Source organism: Aquarana catesbeiana, linkage group LG01, assembly GCF_042186555.1.
Source record: "Aquarana catesbeiana isolate 2022-GZ linkage group LG01, ASM4218655v1, whole genome shotgun sequence".
NCBI classification, from domain to species: domain Eukaryota; kingdom Metazoa; phylum Chordata; class Amphibia; order Anura; family Ranidae; genus Aquarana; species Aquarana catesbeiana.
Window position 1 is genome coordinate 490,955,605 of NC_133324.1, and position 17,758 is coordinate 490,973,362.

At 45.3% G+C, this 17,758-nt stretch overlaps 1 protein-coding gene across 1 annotated transcript in view; it reads right to left on the reverse strand.

Annotated features, from left to right (window-relative positions):
• The window catches only part of PCGF3 (polycomb group ring finger 3), a 159,181-nt gene that overhangs the window by 45,873 nt on the left and 95,550 nt on the right, over positions 1-17,758 (reverse strand). The window lies entirely within an intron of this gene.

Below are 17,758 nucleotides of genomic sequence, written 5' to 3' on the forward strand. Positions count from 1 at the left end.
CTGATTGTTGTCCTATGGACAGACTCTCCCACCTCAGCTGTAGTTCTCTGCAGTTCATCTCTGATGAGTCTTCTCCTTGTCTGAGCTGAAAGTTTAGAGGGACAGCCAGGTCTTGGTAGATTTGCAGTGGTCTGATACTCCTTCCATTTCAAAATGATCGCTTGCACAGTGCTCCTCGGGATGTTTAAAGCTTGGGAAATCTTTTTGTATCCAAATCTGGCTTTAAACTTCTCCACAACAGTATTACGGACCTGCCTGGTGTGTTCCTTGGTCTTCATGATGCTCTCTGAGCTTTCAACAGAACCCTGAGACTATCACAGCGCAGGTGCATTTATACAGAGACTTGATTACACACAGGTGGATTCTATTTATCACCATCAGTCATTTAGGACAACATTGGATCATTCAGAGATCCTCGCTGAACTTCTGGAGTGAGTTTGCTGCACTGAAAGTAAAGGGGCCGAATAATTTTGCACGCACCACTTTTCAGTTTTTTAATTGCTAAAAAAGTTTAAAATATCCAATAGATTTCGTTCCACTTCACAATTGTGTCCCACTTGTTGGCGATTCTTCACAAAAAATTAAAATTTTATATCTTTATGTTTGAAGCCTGAAATGTGGCAAAAGGTTGAAAAGTTCAAGGGGGCCGAATACTTTCGCAAGCCACTGTAAATATAAAAGCTAACCTATATGGAGTTAATAAATATTTGTAAATTTAAAATTGCACTTTTTTTGCGTAATGGTGAAAACTGAACGTCCGCAAAAATGTAAATATCCAAATTTCTCTGAAAGCTGTAAGTGAAAAATTAAAACAACTATATTTTTAGAGTTTGTTAAAGACCCCCTAAACCATATATTTTCTGAAAGCACATGACCTGTAGAATAAAAGGTGCTACTGATTTTAATACCCTGCGATATTTGCACAAATGTATATCAAAAGAATATATTCTCTAAAAATACTCCAAAATCATTAGCAAATATAAACACAGCAAAGTTTACAAAATTCCTGCTAAATTCCTACTAAATATAAAAGCTTAAAATGTATTGAGTTAATATTTGTAATTTTTAAATTACGCCTTTTTTGCAAAATTGTGAAAATTGCATGTGCGCAGAAACGTAAATAACCAAATTTCTCAAAAAATCTGAAGGTTTTCATTTTTTCCTTACAGCTTTCAGAGTTTGTAAAAGACCACCCAAAAGCATATATTTTCTGAAAGCATTGGACCAATAGAATAAAAGGAAGTTGCAACTGATTTTTAAAGGCCCCACAATATTTGTGTAAATGTTTACCAAAGCAATATTTTGCAAGAAATACACAAATCATTATTAGCAGATACAAACACAGTAAATTTTACTAAATTTCTGCTAAATTCCTACTAAATATAAAAGCTTAATCTGTATTGAGTTAATAAATAACAAATATTTGTAAATTTTATTTGCACCTTTTTTGCGTAATGGTGAAAATCGGACAAATGCAAAACGCAAAATTTTCAAAAAATCTGGAGGTTCTCATTTTTCACTTACAGCTTTCAGCGTTTGTAAAAGACCCCAAACACCATATATTCCTACTATATAAAAAGTTAAAACCGTATCACGTTAATAACAAATATTTGTACATTTTAAAAATGCACCTTTTTGTGAAATGGTGAAACTGAAGGTACACAAAACTGTAAATAAAAACATTTTACTCTAAAAATCCGGAGGTTACCATTTTTCACTTACAGCTTTCAGAATTTGAAAAGACCCCCCAAACCATACATTTTTTGAAAGCACATGACCTTTAGAATAAAAAAAGTGCTACTGATTTTTTTGGGCCCTGCAAGAATTGCGCAAAATGTTCACCAAATCGCTATTTTCACAAAAAATACACTAAAATCATTATTAGTGCACATAAACAAACCACAACTTACAAAATTCCTGCTAAATTACTACTAAAGCATCATTCACAAGTGGCATACTAAAGTGTACGCCCATGGGACCTGTCACGCACGGGACCTGTCATCCACCTGCTCAGCGGAGATCAGCAGACAGATCCCCCGCTGAGCAGGCAGATCTGCTTTGCGGAGTCCGCTCCTTGTGAAAGTCCCCTTCTCTGCAGCCTGAACTGCACATAACATGAATGAATAAAGGAGTCATGCCTATTCATTAATAAACTGACATATAGTAAACATGGTTTACTATACCCAGTTATCAGTGGACATGGGAGCGAATCGATTGTTTACGTTGCCTGTGTCCATTGTAGTACAGGGAGGGGGCTGGCAAACACATGGGGAAGGAAGAAATGCCACCCAGCAGCGATGGATCAGTGAGATGGGCGCCATTGTAGGGGGGGTGATCAGAGTGGCAGGGGGGATATATTTTGATTCCCTCTGCATCACCTGAAGCTGGCAGGAGAGGCAGAGGAGGGAAACTGGCAGCTCGAGGGTAGTCGCAGCAGATCGGGTTTGGCTGGGGGGCTGGATCGATGTGGGGGAGGAAATCAGTGCTGGGGGGGGGGTGTGAAGGAGATAGGAAAGAAGAGCAGGGGGAGTCGTTTTAGAGGAAAGGGAGCGGTTGGAGACCCGCCCCTTATGACGTCACGGCCCAGGGCTTGATGGGTGGTGATTTCATAAGGGGCAGGGCCTCCGGGTGACATCACGTGTGACCCCACCCTATGTAAGTAGGGGCACACTGCGCACCCAGCATTAGAGCGGGAGAGAGCATTGAGTCAACATCGGAAGAACAACAGAGGGAGAACACGGACAAGACTCAGAAAAAGAGCGAGAAGATAGCGGAGAAGACCCAGCACAGGGAGGAAAACCGGAGAGGGCTAGAAGACATCAGTGGAGAAAACCCGGTGAGGGGAGAAGACGTCAGCGGAAGAGGCAGAAGAGCCGGAAAGGGGAGAAGAGATCGGAAGTGACACCGGAGCGGCTTAATAAATTACGTTAAAAACCTGTCTACTGTGTTTTATTTTTGACACTTTTTTTTTTTTTTAAGGTGAATGGGTAGGGGTACAATGTACCCCATACTCATTCACATATGGTGGGGGGATGGGATCTGGGGGCCCCTTGTTAAAGGGGGCTTTCAGATTCCGATAAGGCCCCCCGCCCACAGACCCCGACAACCAACAGCCAGGGTTGTCAGGAAGAGGCCCTTGTCCTCAACATGGGGACAAGATGCTTTGGGGTGGTGGGGGCGCAGGGCCCCCCTGCCCCAAAGCACTCACCCCCCCCCATGTTGAGGGCATGTGGCCTGGTACGGTTCAGGAGGGGGGGGGCGCTCGCTCATCCCCACCCCCTTTCCAGACTGTGTGCTCGGATAAGGGTCTGGTATGGATTTTGGGGGGGGCCCCCTACTCCGTTTTTTCGGTGTGGGGTTCCCCTTAAAATCTATACCAGACCGAAGGGCCTGGTATGCTCTTGGAGGGGGAACCCATGCTGTTTTTTTTTATTTGACGTGGAGTTCCCCTTCAAGATCAGAGCACAAGTCGCATGCCAAAGTCGTATCAGTCAAGACGGCGATCCGACTTTGATCCGACTTCAGTGATATTCAATGGGTTGAAGTAGGATCAAAGTCGGACCAAAGTAGTTCAGGAAGTATTTTCAAAGTCGGACCAGTTAAGACGGCTCCCATAGAGAAACATTGATTTTCACACGTCATGCGTCATGAGCTCCCAATGTCGGAGCGTTTGTCGTATCAGTGTGAACCCGGCCTAAAGGGATGCAGATCCTGCAAGTTTCCTGAGTCCTGTCAATGCAGAAGCTGACTGATAATTATAAGATCACTCCCATACAGATTCCCTATGGACACAAACAAACAGCTATTCCTTCAGAGTAACAAAAGGTAGGAATTTATAACAAAGTTTGTTAAAAATCCCTACAATGTACAATGATCATCCAGAGGGGAATGTTTTAGGGTCCTTTCATACAGGCTGCCTGATCAGGTCCGCCTGTCATTTTTTCAAGTGGACCTGATTGGACCCCCTCCATTCACATCTATGTAGCGGTAGATGTCAGTGGTGACATGTCTGCTAAAACCCGCTGCTATCCGATCCGGTCAGCAAAATCCAGACGAATGGTGGTTCTATTTTCCATCCGTCTGGCCGATCTCATCTGATCGGATGAAAACAGACAGGCGGTCCGTTTTCACTCGATCCCCCCATAGAGGAGAGCGGGACTGTGTCTGTCTCCCCTCAGCACAGTGAGCAGAGTTTGACCTGTCATCCGCCTGGTCAGCGAAGCCATCCACCGTTGAGCAAGCAGATCCCGCAAAACGGAGGCGCCCGTGTGAAAGGGGCCTAAAAGTGTATGTAAACCACAACAATAAACATCTCCTATTTGCTTTTTCGTCTGTTAAATATACAGTTGTGAAAGCATTCAAGTACACCAAAAACCAAGAAAAAAAATTGCTGCTGAGTAACAATGTCCCAAGTAACTTCTCATTTCAATAGCTACAGTTATTTATTAACCTGTTGCCGCCCGCCCACCGTCATATGACGGCGGCTGGTTTACACAGGGCATGCGCGCGATCGCGGGTAAACAGCCACCAGCCATTGGCTGTTTACCCTTGTCGGTGACGAGCAGTGTTCCTGGGAACACGCCGCCACCGACGTGACCGGGCTGCACGCTCCCGATCGCGCGCATGTGCAATCCTGCAGCCCTGCTGTCGGTGTCGCCGTGTCCCCGGGACACAGCGCGTCACCGACAGGGGTGAACAGCCATTGGACATGGCTGTTCACCATGTGATCGGCCGCGATTACGTCACGGCCGATCACAAAAGGGGTATTTCTCGCTTTAGACTGCACATGCGCGCGATCGGGAGCGTGCAGCCCGGTCACGTCGGTGGCGGCGTGTTCCTAGGAACACTACTCGTCACCGACAAGGGTAAACAGCCAATGGCTGGTGGCTGTTTACCACGTGATCGGCTGTGATCCATTCACAGCCGATCACTAACTGTAAACAAAGACCGGTTACTAGCTGTCACCGGGTCTTTCCTCACACACCGTTTCCAGTGTGAGGAGAGAAGAGCCAGGAGCAGTGAGTGACCGATCTATGTGTGTTCTGTAGGGTACTACACCAACACCACAAAGAGAACCTGTCACATCTCCCCCCCCAATTACAGCTGTCACCCAACAGTCACCACATCAGTACTTATAAAAGTGCACCTGTCACCCGCCAGTGCCCACAAAGTGCACCCGCCAGTGCCCACAAAGTGCACCCGTCAGTGCCCACAAAGTGCACCCGTCAGTGCCCACAAAGTGCACCCGTCAGTGCCCACAAAGTGCACCCGTCAGTGCCCACAAAGTGCACCCGTCAGTGCCCACAAAGTGCACCCGTCACCCGTCAGTGCCCACAAAGTGCACCTGTCACCGTTAGACTGCTGTCAGCGGTGCACCTGTCACCCATCAGTGACCGTCATCTGTGACCGCAATCAGTGACCCTCATCTGTCACCTATCAGTCCCATAAAGTGCACCAGTCACCATCAGAGACTGCCATCAGTGACTGTCACTCGTTATCTGTCACCCACCAGTGACCGTCGCACGTCACCTGTCACCCATCAGTGACTGTCACCTGTCACCCATCACCTGTCGCCCAGTGACCGTCACCTGTCACCCATCACCTGTCGCCCATCAGTAACCATAATTTGTCACCTGTCCCACAGCCCATCAGAAAAAATGTCCAAAAGATTCTATACAAGTGAGGAGGCGTTACAGATCCTCTCCATGACTGATGAGAGCAATTCCGATTGTGAATCAAATTCAGCATTTGAACCGATCGAAAGTAGTGGATCGGCAAACGATTCAGAGGAAGAATGGATCCCTCCTAAAACAGCACGGCGCTCTGGAAACCAGGCAGCCACCAGCAATATACCCTAGGATCAAATTCCCAGGCCCAGTACCAGCGCTGCTGCCAGCGATAGACCCCAAAACCAAAGGCCCAGTCCTAGAGCTGCCGCCATCGAAAGGCGACAAGAAATGCCCAGTACCAGCACTTCCGCAGCATCACGCCCAAATGCCAGCACAGGAACTCCAACTACCAGCACTGGAGTGTCACGTCCCCCAAGAGCCAGGGCCGCTACATATCTCCCAGATGGTGTTGCCAATCCAACATGGCTGCCTTCCGACTCAGGATCAGCAAGAATTCCCCCTTTCACCGCACAGCCAGGTGTGCAGGCCAATACCCCAAATTTTTCTGAAATTGATTGTTTTAATTTATTTTTGCCCAACACTTTGCTGCAACTCATCGTGGACCAGACCAATTTATATGCCCAGCAGCATATCGCCAACAACCCCCAATCTTCTTACGCCCGTCCATTCGAGTGGAAGGATTTGACTCTGGAGGAGTTCAAAATGTTTATGGGCCTCACCATAAACATGGGGCTTGCAAAAAAAAATGAAGGACATGCCTATTGGTCCACCCATCCCATTCACTACATGCCCATTTATTCTTATGTAATGCCCAGGTCCCGAAACGAAATGATAATGAGCTTCCTTCATTTCAGTGACAACACCCAGTGCCCTCCCCGCAATCATCCAAATTACGATAAATTATATAAACTTCGCCCACTCATTAATTTCTTTTCCCAACGATTTGCAGAACCCTATGTCCCCGATAAGCATATATATGTAGATGAGTCCCTGGTACCCTTTTCAGGCCGGCTAGGAATAAAACAATACATTCCTAGCAAAAGGGCCAAATACGGAGTGAAATTTTATAAGCTTTGCGAGAGAGTCACGGGATATCTGTATGCGTTCCACATATACGAAGGAAGAGATTCCCAGCTCCAGCCCCCTGAGTGGCCGGCCTACATGGGCACAACTGGTAAAATTGTATGGGACCTGGCCTACCCACTGCTGAAGAAAGGTTACCACATATACCTGGATAACTTTTATACCAGCCTGCCCCTTTTCAAACACCTATACCTCGCACAAACCCTGGCCTGTGGAACCTCCAGAAAGAATAGAAAGGGCTTCCCACAAGCCATAGTAAACAGGAAATTGCGAAGGGGAAAAAGAGCAACTTTGAGATGCAACGAAGTGCTGGCCTTGAGGTGGAAGGATACCAGGAATGTGTACATGATGTCCACCATCCATGACGGCACTGCAGTTGAAGTTCAGAGACGACGAGGTCCCATTGTAAAGCCAAAATGTGTACAAGATGGGGGGGGGTGGATTTCAACGACCAAATGCTTCAGCTCTATTTAACAATAAGGAGGTCCCGTTTCTGGTACAAGAAAGTAGCACTCTATTTAATTCATTTGGCCATTTATAATGCCTACATAATTTACACCAAATCTACTGAAAGCCCTGCCCACTTCCTAAAATTCATTGTAGAAGTTGTCACATCCCTCATCTACCATCAAAGACCCCCCCAGAAAACCTTCGCTCTGATGCTGTTAGCCGACTTCATGAACGCCACTTCCCGGACCACATTCCCCCATCTGAAGCAGGCCGAAGACGCCAAAAAAGATGTCGAGTATGCAGCAGTAAAGTATTTCGAAGAGATACCAGCTACCATTGTCCCCTTGAACCCGGCCTTTGCATTGGTGAATGCTTCAGACTATAATCACACATCCCTTAAATATTAGCCCATATTCTTAACCACTTCCCCATTGTCATCATCTGTGCTGACCATTTCCCATGCTTCCTCAAATAATCATTCCACTGCCTTCTACGTGAACTGACCCTAGCCTGTTTTTTGACTATGCCTCTGCCAACCATTTGGACTGCTTACATGTGAACCAACCCTGGCCTGTTTTACCAACTACGCTTCTGCCTACTGTTTGGACTGCTTTCATGTGAACTGACCCTGGCCTGTTTTACCAATTACACTTCTGCCTACTGTTTGGACTGCTTACATGTGAACTGACCATGGCCTGTTTTACCAACTACACTTCTGCCCACCACTTGGACTGCTTGCACGTCATCTGACCCTGTCCTGTTTTATGGACTTTGCTTTTGCCTACTGCTTGGACTGATCTGTTGCCCTGCTACTGTAGGACACAGGGGTCTCACATGCGAGGGGCTCCAGAAATGTTTTTCCGGATGGAGAAAACAATTTTTTTTGTTGTCTCCGGGTTTCGTAATTTCCGGATTAGGGTCTGGAGTCCGGAGGCTTCATAGAGATTTGGGTGGGTCAAAGCCTCTACCCCTGTGCACAGGTCTTACCATATTGCGGCCCTCAGCCTGCTGCGGACTTACTGCCGCCATCCCCCTGCCTGCAGCATAAACTGACCACACCTCTGCCTGCTACCTGGACTATGGAAATAATTAGCTGTAGCAAGAGGCAGTATGTTTATGAAGGGCTGGAGAGCGGTACAATAATGAGTGCAGGGAGGTAACGGTGTACCAGGACCAATATTATGGCTGTGTTGGCTGTCTCTGCCTGGACAATTTCTATGGACAAATGCTTTGGCTGTGCTGACGATATCCTTGTGCTGACTATAGACAATATTCCTGCCTGCTGCCTGGATAATTACTATTGTTGCTAAGCACATCCCTGCCTGCTGCCTGCACCAATTCTCTCCTCTGGGGACACTAAAACCACAGGTAATACTTTTTTTTTACCCTTTCCTCAATAGAATTTATTTTGGAGTGTAATTTTTGGTATGTAAATGCAACGTGTTAGAAAAGAAATACAAGGGCCTTCAAAGATAATAGGTTGTCAGGAAATTAGATGTGTAATTTATGCTTGTAGAACGCCTGAAGGTGCTACTTCAATGGTGGGCCTCTGTATGTGGTCAGGCTGTGTAAAAGTCTGACACATGTGGTATCGCCATACTCAGGAGGAGTAGCAGAATGTATTTTGGGGTGTCATTTTTGCTATGTACATGCTATGTGTTGGAAATATCTTTAAAATGGACAACTTTGTGGAAAAAAAAAAAATGCCTTTTCATTTTTTTTCCACATTTTCCAAAAACTTCTGGAAAAAAATTAACCGTTCAAAAGACTCATTATGCCTCATAGATTATACATTGGGGTGTCTGCTTTCCAAAATGGGGTCATTTTGTGGGCGTTTCCATTGTCCTGGGGCTCCAGGGCCTTCAAAACTAATAGGTGGTTGAGAAATGAGATGTGTCATTTATGCTTGTAGAACGCCTGAAGGTGCTACTTCTCTGGTGGGCCTCTGTATGTGCCCAGGCTGTGTAAAAAAAGTCTCACACATGTGGTATCGCCATACTCAGGAGGAGTAGCAGAATGTATTTTTGGGTGTAATTTTTGCTATGTACATGCTATGTGTTGGAAATATCTTACAAATGGACAACTTTGTGGAAAAAAAAATGCGTTTTCATTTTTTTTCCACATTTTCCAAAAACTTCTGGAAAAAAATTAACCATTCTAAAGACTCATTAGGCCTCATAGATTATACGTTGGGTGTCTGCTTTCCAAAAAGGGGTCATTTTGTGGGTATTTGTACTTTCCTGGCTTGTTAGTGTCTCAAGAAATGAGATAAGTCTTCAGTACATCATATGTGATCAGGTGTGATCAATTTTCAATGATTTGCACCATAGCTTGTAGACTCTAACTTTCACAAAAACCAAATAATATACACTAATTAGGGTTATTTTTACCAAAGATATGTAGTCGTATAAATTTTGGCCAAAATTTATGAAGAAATATTACTAATTTGCAAAATTTTATGACAGAAACAAAGAAAAAGGCATGTTTTCACCAAATTTTCAGTCTTTTTTTATTTATAGCACAAAAAATAAAAAACCCACTAGTGATTAAATACCACCAAAAGAAAGCTCTATTTGTGTGAAAAAAAGGACGCAAATTTCATTTGGGTACAGTGCTGCATGACTGAGTAATTGTCATTCAAAGTGTGAGCGCTGAAAGATGAAAACTGGTCTGGACAGGAAGGGGGTGAAAGTGCCCTGTAGGCAAGTGGTTAAAGGATATATTATGTGGTAGCATGTCCTGCAAAGATTATAATAAAAGTAAAGACTTTTAGACATTTCATAGTACTTAGTATAGCCTACTCCTGACAGTAAATATTTTTAAAAAGGTACACTTGTGTGGTTAAGAATAGTGAATTGGAATGAATAAAGTCCACGCCAAATGCAGAGGAACAACATTGCAATATCACCTTGCATGCTATCACGTGCTCCATGAAGGACCTAGACACCGAATTAGGATTTCAGGACTTACTTGTATCAAAGCCAGCAACTGTTTAATTGGCTTATTCATGAGATAAGCAGGTATTTTATTAGATGTATCAACAGTGAAAAGAGGCACAGGATTGTGAACACATTTGCTTGAATATATAGCTGGTTTTATGGATCAAAACCCTGCGAGGTAGTAAACAGCAATGAGCTGTATTTCATGAACACCCTTACATGACTCCCTTAGTAGGTCAGGACTTTGCCATTGTGAGCAGTTACTAGCGTGGTTCATCATACCTGTGTTTGAGTGTCAACAGTGCTAATTATAGCCTAGATGTAAGTTGCAGCCATTGAATGGCAGTCATCTGGCGTTTTGCAGTTCTGAATCAGATCACTCAGTATGATTAATGTACAAGCTACTTAGAGACAAGAGACTAAAGGGGCACTTTGGGCACTCCCAGTCTTTATGGACAAATTTGGCAAAATAAGAGGGAGAAGGAAATGCTTTCACTGCGCAAGTCGGCATATGGGTGCCAAAGGGGAAGCGCCCCTCCACTGCAGCCACCGCTGCATCCCCCATCTTGAAAGTTTCCCGCACAGATGTAAGAAGTGCGACAACCAGCGCCTTTTCGTGCACCACTGCAGTTATGGAGGAATCATCCTCACTCCCTGACAAGACAGGGAGCATGGCCACCAACCCCGCAAGGTGGCCCACGTCCATGGTGGCAGAGCCAGATATAGGATTGTTTGAGATAGAGGAGGTAGGGGAGGGCGGGGGTGCCATTTACTAGGCTATATGCCTAAGCGCCATCACAAAAATCTCAGGAGGGGGCCACCAACTGAGACCCCCGCCGCCCGAGGCCCACACAAGGGATGTTGACCGAGGCCCCTCACAGGGGGGCGCCGAAAAAGGCCCCTCACAGGGGGGATGCCAAAAGAGGCCCCTCACAGGGGGAATGCCAAAAGAGGCCCCTCACAGGGGGGGCGCCAAAAGAGGCCCCTCACAGGGGGGGCACCAAAAGAGGCCGCCCACAAGAGGCCCAGGCCAAGGCCCCGCACAGGGAGCGCCAGGAGCACCCACGCCAGGCCCCACCTAACGGACCCCAAAAGGAGACCGCCCTCAGAGCCCCACCCCTCTTGTAGGAGGCGGCCACAAGGCCTAGCAAGCCACAAGAGCCGCAGGCTAGTAGGCCGCAAAAGCCGCGGACTAAATTTTTCAGCCTGCCGAGAGTGCGTGGCTCGTGAGGGGACTGGACTGATCCAAGCTGCTAAACGGCTGAGGGCGGACACCTAAAAACGGAAAGCGGCGGCCTCTGCCGCCCACCCTGGCCAAAGCCATGGCCTAAATTACGGGAGGGCCCCCGATCGCAGTTGTCTGGTCACCCGCCTCCTAGGCCCAACCACTGCAGCAGGTGGGCCCAAGGGATTACCCCCCAGTAGCAACCCAGAGGGTGGAAGGGGGGGGGGGGGAACAGTGTGTCCAAAAAGAAAAGCACCTAGGCCAGAAGCATGGGCCTCACCTGGGAAGGGAGGGGGTTGTGGAGGAGAACCCCGGAGGGACCGACCACCCCAGGGAGTACCCGCGCCCCACACCATGTCCAGGGAAGGGGAGGGGGTTCCCATACTTACCAATCCAGCGAAGCGTGCGGGTAACGCTCCTAGACAGATCCCCTCGCCATCGAAGTGGGGGGGGCTTGTCAGCCATAAGGAACGCTGCAACTAAGGCCGAGACCCGGTCGTATGCAACCTCGCGAGACATTTAACTTACAGGGCCAGCCCCCATCCAGTGGGGCTATGTCGTGGAGGACCTAGCGCGTAGCTGACCACTGGATCTTAGTGTGCAGCCTGCTGCCCAGCCCGGCAGTTGATTGTAGATCTCATCAGAGAAAAATCCAGGAAAAAATAAAATAACAAACCAAAAAATTCCCAGGAATAGAGATCCCAGAAGGGAACTAGGTCCTTACTCCTGACTAGACAGAAAAAAACTGAAGGCCTATAGCAGAGAGGGGGGTGTATACCACCTAGGACTGCCCATAGGCGTAGCCAAGTTATTTTTTCAGCCTAGTGTCTTACTCCTGTAGGGGGCGGTATAACCCTATGGTTCTGAATAATGGAGCGCTGTGTCTGTCAATAAACGAAAGAGAAGACGTGGGTTTTTTTCAAAATTTTTTGGGGTTTTGTCCGTTTGTTTAGCAAAAAAATTCAAAAAACCCAGTAGTGATTATAGAATATGTAAACCCAACATTTCATATTCTTGGTATGTGCCTGCTGTACCATGTATTTTTATGCTGGAAGTATCCTGTTCTCATTGTGTGAGGAACTGGTGGTGGCACCGGGCTGAAAGCTGTAGTTCCAGTAACTACCAGCAGGTGTCTCCCAGCAGCTTCCTGCAATCAGTTCCACCTGGCCCCAGCTGCTTAGAGGATACTTAAGTCCCATCTCTACTATCGCAACTTGGGTCAGTGTTTAATTGCCTTGCTTGCTGCCAGATCCATCCTGCTCTTGAGCTACCTGTGCATCATGTTCCCTTTCTGCTGCTTGCCGTGTTCTGTACCCAATCCTAATTTCCCCTTTTTTACTTGTATTGCCCCCTTACCCTTGCTTCTCATATTGTATATATTTGTACATCTGCTATATAGTTAGTTTGCTAGGTTTCTGTCGCTTAAGCATTTTTTGGTTGTGAGTCAAGTGTTGTTTATGTTCGCTATTTACTGGTGTGATTGTCTTCTTTCACTGTAAATAAATCTCACTTAAAAGATATATACATACATATAGTCTGGTCCCAGTATCTGTAGATATTATTATTCAGGATTTATATAGGGCCAACAGTTTGTGCATAATATACAGTATCTCACAAAAGTGAGTACACCCCTCACATTTTTGTAAATATTTTATTATATCTTTTCATGTGACAACACTGAAGAAATGACACTTTGCTACAATGTAAAGTAGTGAGTGTACAGCTTGTATAACAGTGTAAATTTGCTGTCCCCTCAAAATAACTCAACACACAGCCATTAATGTCTAAACCGCTGGTAACAAAAGTGAGTACACCCCTAAGTGAAAATGTCCAAATTGGGCCCAAAGTGTCAATATTTTGTGTGGCCACCATTATTTTCCAGCACTACCTTAACCCCCTTGGGCATGGAGTTCACCAGAGCTTCACAGGTTGCCACGGGAATCCTCTTCCACTCCTCCATGATGACATTACGGAGCTGGTGGATGTTAGAGACCTTGCGCTCCTCTACCTTCAGTTTGAGGATGCCCCACAGATGCTCAATAGGGTTTATGTCTGGAGACATGCTTGGCCAGTCCATCACCTTTACCCTCAGCTTCTTTAGCAAGGCAGTGGTCGTCTTGAAGGTGTGTTTGGAGTCGTTATGTTGGAAAACTGCCCTGCGGCCCAGTCTCCGAAGGGTGGGGATCATGCTCTACTTCAGTATGTCACAATACATGTTGGCATTCATGGTTCCCTCAATGAACTGTAGCTTCCCAGTTCCGGCAGCACTCATGCAGCCCCAGACCATGACACTCCCACCGCCATGCTTGACTGTAAGCAAGACACACTTGTCTTTGTGCTCCTCACCTGGTTGCCGCCACACAAGCTTGACACCATCTGAACCAAATACGTTTATCTTGGTGTCATCAGACCACAGGACAAGGTTCCGGTAATCCATGTCCTTAGTCTGCTTGTCTTCAGCAAACTGTTTGCGGGCTTTCTTATGCTTCATCTTTAGAAGAAACTTCCTTCTGGGATGACAACTATGCAGACCAATTTGATGCAATGTGCGGCGTATGGTCTGAGCACTGACAGGCTGAGCCCCACCCCTTCAATCTCTGCAGCAATGCTGGCAGCACTCATATGGCTATTTCCCAAAGACAACGTCTGGATATGATGAGCACGTGCACTCATCTTCTTTGGTCGACCATGACAAGGCCTGTTCTGAGTGGAACCTGTCCTGTTAAACCGCTGTATGGTCTTGGCAATCTTCTTATAGCCTAGGCCAACTTTATGTAGAGCAACAAAAAAAAAAATTCAGATCCTCAGAGAGTACTTTGCCATGAGGTGCCATGTTAAACTTCCAGGACCAGTATGAGAGAGAAGAGCGATAACACCAAATTTTACACACCTGCTCCCCATTCACACCTGAGACCTTGTAACACTAACAAGTCACATGACACCGGGGAGGGAAAATGGCTAATTGGGCCCAATTTGGACATTTTCACTTAGGGGTGTACTCACTTTTTTTGCCAGCGGTTTAGACATTAATGGCTGTGTGTTGAGGGGACAGCAAATTTACATCGTTATACGAGCTGTACACTCACAACTTTACATTATAGCAAAGTGTCATTTCTTCAGTGATGTCACATGAAAAGATATATTAAAATATTTACAAAAATGTGAGTAGTGTACTCACTTTTGTGAGATACTGTATATAGTCTCCCAGCTGCTGACTCCTGACACATTCTATTGCTTCCTTTGTGTGAAGACACTTTCCTATTAAAAACTAACAACACTAAGCAGCATAACACACTGTACTAAGTTCTCTAGCTGTGCTGGAACTCAGCCTGCTCTCCTCTAATGATCAGACCTGTCCTGACAAGCTGCCACCCCACCCCCCTCCCCTGCACAGCCTTTCACTGGGAAGATCAGTGTGCTACTGGTTTTCCTACCCCAGCTCGTATGCAGCTAAGAACAGAGAATATGTGATTACTTATAAAAAAAAACATTATAAATACCTTCCCCCCCCCCCCTTTTTTTATATGTATACACATATGTTTTGCCTTTCATTTCTATTTTAAACTGAATGGGTTATTTTACAAGGTGATCATTTACAATCACTTTAAAAATGCCACCAAAAGAAAGCCCTGTCACAAAAAATTATAAAAATGTAATGTGGAGTACAGTAGGGTACAGTAGGGTTGTCCCGATACCGATACCGATACAGCTGTGATCGGCGCGTGGGGGAGTTACAAGATTCTCCCCCAGCGGCTTTCAGCAGCTTTAGTGACATACAGCGGTGATCGTTCACCGCTGACTGTCACTGCATCCTCCTCCATGCCCCTTCCGTTCCTCTGTCCCCCTCCGCTGTCCCTCTCTCCTTCCCCGTGTCTCTCCGCTGTCCCCCTCCGTTCCTCTCTCCTTTTTTGTACCCCTCCGCTGTCCCCCTCCATTCTGCTGTGTCTCTCCGCTGTCCCCCTCCGTTCCTCTCCTTCCCTGTGTCTCTCCGCTGTCCCCTCCATTCCCCTCTCCTTCTCTGTCCCCTCCGTTCTGCTGTCTCTCTCCGTTGTGTGAATGGACAGAGTCAGCTGACTCTGTCCATTCACATAACTGATACATTGTAATCTCCTGTGATTACGATGTCTCAGTTTATGAATGGAGAGGAGCCGCTGTCTTCTCTCCATTCATTCTCAGTGCAGCTGAGGCTGCAGAGAAAGGGACAGGGGAATCTCTATCCTCTGTCTCTTTCTCTGTCTCAAGGGGGAGATAGCAGAGGTCTGTTAAGACCCCTGATATCTCACCAAAGCCCCCCAACAGGGCTGATAAAAAAAAAAAAACAAAAAAAAAAAACAAAACCATATAAAGAATAAAAAAAATATTATTGTAAAAAATAAAAATTGTAAAAAAAAAAAAAAAAAAAAAAAAAAAAAAACACACACACACATACACCGTTCACCAACCCCCCCCCCCCCCCCCCCCCCAAAAAGAAGAAAACACTGTTAAAAAAAAACAAAAAAACTGTCACGTGACATTAAAAAAAAAAGTATCGGTAATCGGTATCGGCGAGTACTTGAAAAAAAAGTATCGGTACTTGTACTCGGTCCTAAAAAAGTGGTATCGGGACAACCCTAGAGTACAGTGTTGCATGCAATTGTCATTAAAAGTGCCACAGCGCTGAAATGTGAAAACTGGCCTGGGCAGGAAAGGGGTGAAAGTGTCCTTATTGCAGTGGTTAAGAAAAATGATGCAATATTTAATTTAGAATTGCCCTGCTCCAATATGCAAGGCCTGCCTTCCCTGAAAAAGACATGGTCTAGAGGGGAGCATAGCCAGGTATTGAAATGATTAAGAAAAAAATAAGGCAATTTTGAAATTGATGGCAGCAATAAGTCTAAAAAAGGTTGGGACAGTGCAACAAGAAGCTGGTAGGTGGTACCAACAAGGAAGAGCTGGAAGAACATTTTACAGCTAATTAGGTTAATTGGCAACAGGTCAGTAACATGATGGAGTATAAAAAGGAAAACTTAGGCTGGCCATACACTATACAATTTTCTTATTCAATTTCCTTTAGATTTACCTTCAAATATATAAGTGCAAGGTCCTGTCTGATTGCATACCAATTTAAAGGGTTTAGGTTTGACCTCATATTATATGGTTTTGGTAAATCTAAAGGAAAAGTTGAACAAGAAAACTGTATAGTGTATGGCCAGCCTTAGAGAGTCAGAGTGTCTCAGAAGTAAAGATGGACAGAGGTTCACCAATTTGTGAAAAGCAATGTCTAAAAATTGACAAACCATTACAGAAAAATGTTCTTGAATGTAAAATTGTAAATATTAAAAAATATGTACAAAGCCCTTTGCTTAAAGTGGACCTTCAGGCATTTTTTCAACTTTCCATCTATTAAATCTTCTGCCCTTGTTGTTTTAACTTTGGATAGCAAAACATTTTTTTTCTGCCAGTAAATACCTTATACAGCTCACTTGTTTCTTGTCTGGTCATTAGCCTAGACTTATGACATCGTGCACAGCTCTCTCTCTCACTCTCGTTAGAGTTTGCCGGGAAGGGAGGAGGGTGAGTCATAAGAGGGCTCATGAGAGCTGCAGGGCTGAAGGTGTGTCTGTGCAAATCCAGGAAGTAAACAGGCAGCAGCTTCAGCTGCCCACAGTTAAAATGGTTGCAGCCATACACAGTGGAGTGATATTTCTGCAGCATATTTGGCAAGTACAGAATCACAGTATATATAAAATATATAATTATGCAAAGTGGATGGAGGGAAGCTTCGGAGTTTAAAAAATGTTTTTATTACAAATTATGTGAGCAGACTGCAGTTCCTCTTTAACGGACAATGCAGAAACGCAATGTTGGATGCCTGAGATCTTCATGGCTTCGTAGTAGAAGAGACCAGGAGTGCAAGGTGAGTATTTGTTCAGACCCAATTGTAGCTAGTTATTCGTTAATAAATCATTACGCATCTTTTTCTCTCTCTCGTTTAAGTCCCTGTATTTGTTTTAGAATCAGCTTCTTGTATTCCCCTATACAGCAGCCCTCAGACTGGGAGTGGGATGAAGCAGAACTGGGAGCCAATGAGATATGCTGCATCCAATATGCAGACACAGAAGATGCTGATAGGAATTGAGAGCAGAGTAAATGGATGGCCTCATCAGTATGCAAAATGATATGTTATCCTAATGTAATATTAATTTTATGGTTACCACAACTATTTGGGGTTTTTATTTTAGCTTTTGTTTTACTTTATTTAATTCTGTCATTAAGAATTGACTGCCTTACCACATAATGTTTTATCAAATTTATTGGGCATCCACTTAGACCTGAAACATCAGGGTTTCACATAAATCCTACACTGGAATGACAATGTGGGGAACACGTGGTCTCATTAAAAGCCTGGTTAGCCAGGTTGATTGTTTTCACCATAGTCCCAACTGTTCTCC